A 2500-nucleotide genomic window follows, 5' to 3' on the forward strand; every position below is an offset into this window, starting at 1 on the left:
CATCAAGTCACAAAAACCAATGAATTGATTCCTCTTAATATTTTTGCCAATTATATATCGGCCTGAGTTCTAGTGCACCTGAGCTACGAGATTTCCATGTGGCCATTAGTTAATTTTTGAACTTTCCAGGAAAATAAAAATAGCACATAAATTATACCGAAAAGTACATTGAATTTTCAGTAGAGCTCCGTTCGATTTTTAGTTCTCTGAAATGCTTTGGACGCAGATTTATCAGAATTGTTTCGGCAGTTCTAAAATTCTCTCCTCTTATATTTTTCAGTCAGTTCTGTTTTTCTTTTGTTGAATCAATGAAGAGTTGGGTCTTTGTCGAGACCTTAATTGCTTCAGAAGACAACAAAAAAAGGATTGCAATTACACTCACGTACTTTGGAATTTTGAGGAAATATTAATGTTGATATATTAATACGGTGCCATATAAACCTTAATTAATTATTTCTATTTGCTTGAGAGAGAGAGAGAGAGAGAGAGAGAGAGAGAGAGAGAGAGAGAGAGAGAGAGAGATTCTAAATAAAGGAGATAAGGTAACATCCGAAATAAGAGGAAAATCACCCCGAAATGATATTTGGTCCTGCATATACATCGGCTTAGTCTACTACTAAAAGTCCCGAGTAGCAAGAAATGGAAATCTATTGCGCAATTGCTGACCTATTTGAACCTCACTTAGTCTTCCTCGCTTATCTTCATTCCCACTATATATGAAATATTTCCTGTGAAATGGGGTTGGATTTATATAAATATTATTCACCCTGCCAAATCAACTTAACTCTCGCTTTCTCATCCTACTATATCTATTACTCACCCTTTCTCATTTTCCTTCCTGCTGTCGTGAATATTCAGAAAAAACAAGTATTGGATTAGTGTAAGTGTGGTTGTTGTAACACGACAGAGCTGGGACAGTGTTTCACACTGTTGGAAGCCGACAATAAAAGAGAAAGAACAGACTGGTGCGATATAATATTGAAGAAGCATTCGAATGAACACGAATGACCGAGTAAATTATTCAGAGACATGCTTCTGACTGCAACATTGTTACTGAGTGTTTTACGCAGGAAAAGGTTTTTACGACATTTTACTTTCTTCAGGTAACATCAATTATAATATCATGGTAGATGTGGTTAAAGAAAGAGTCACTTCTTATAGCAGTAGCTAATCTTTTTTTTTTCTTCTTTTTTTTTAAGATTCTTTATGGAGACGGATGATTACAAATATATGACTGATCTATATGGTAAATAGCGTTAAATTTCAATGATATTGTTAAGTCCATAGTAACTTTGGAAGCTACATTTGGTGAGGATTTCCAATGATTATCTCCGGCTAATCTAACTTGGAAGAAATGAATTATTGAATAAAGAGAAATGATCTTGAATAATATTTAAGAACAACCGACCGATTTCATTTATATTGCTTAAATATCTCCCATACAAGATAAAAAAAACACAGTGCATGATAACTGGAAGGGCCACATGTTAGCAAACATGAAATTATCACTCTGCTTAACGGAACATCTTTCTCTCAAAATGGGAGAGGAATATTTGATGGTCCGAAATTTTAAGCGAAATATAATATTATGCTTGTAGCTGGAACGTTTAGTTGACTTACGCATATTTTCTCTTTCGGTACTTATGTGCAAGTTTATAACTCCTCCTCCCCTCTCTCTCTCTCTCTCTCTCTCTCTCTCTCTCTCTCTGCTCGTTAGTGTCGGTGTGCAGGGTGTGCTTTTGAATTCAGTCTTGCCTAATTCTTAATACGTGACTATATATTACATTATTGTCAATCTGTGTGTGTGTGTGAGTGTGCTTGTTAATGTCTGCGTGTGGGGTGTGATGATGAATTCAGTGTCGACTTATTGTTACTGCCACTAATTTCTAATACGTAATTTTATTTGGCAGAATAGCAAATTAAAATCCAAAAACATAATCTGTAATCGTAGAAATTTCAGCAAAAAATTGTAACTAATACAACTTTATTTCGGATGACAGAGCAAAAGCACCGAGTATAAATCATTCAAGTTTTTCTTGGTGGAACTTGGCAAGCTTAATAAGATGAAGGTCCACGTGATGTATCACTCTTCTCAACTTCCCAATATTTCTTTCGTGAGGCAAACGAAGCCGACTTAGTGGTTTTTGTCTCGCAACTTCTAGCAGCAGTTTACTAAGCAACCAAACATCAGTCAAATTGTTAACTGAACTTATGATTTGTTTTCTTTTTTACATAAAGTCCTTTCAACTTCGCTGCATTCTTCAGTGCGAAAATTTTGGGTGAAAAATCTATGGTCATGTTAATTATTCTCAAGTAACAGGTTCAACATTGATTAAAATATAATGTCTTTTACGAACCAAATATGGATACACATTCAATTACTATGAGATTCAGGGTCTCTGTAACACGGTTTTTTGGACTTTGCTCCTCGTCAAAGCATCGGATGTAGCTGAAAGTTGACATATGTATATTTTACAACCACTCAGAAATTTTGTCAGCA

The sequence above is a fragment of the Macrobrachium nipponense genome, chromosome 2 (genome assembly GCF_015104395.2).
Source record: "Macrobrachium nipponense isolate FS-2020 chromosome 2, ASM1510439v2, whole genome shotgun sequence".
NCBI lineage: Eukaryota > Metazoa > Arthropoda > Malacostraca > Decapoda > Palaemonidae > Macrobrachium > Macrobrachium nipponense.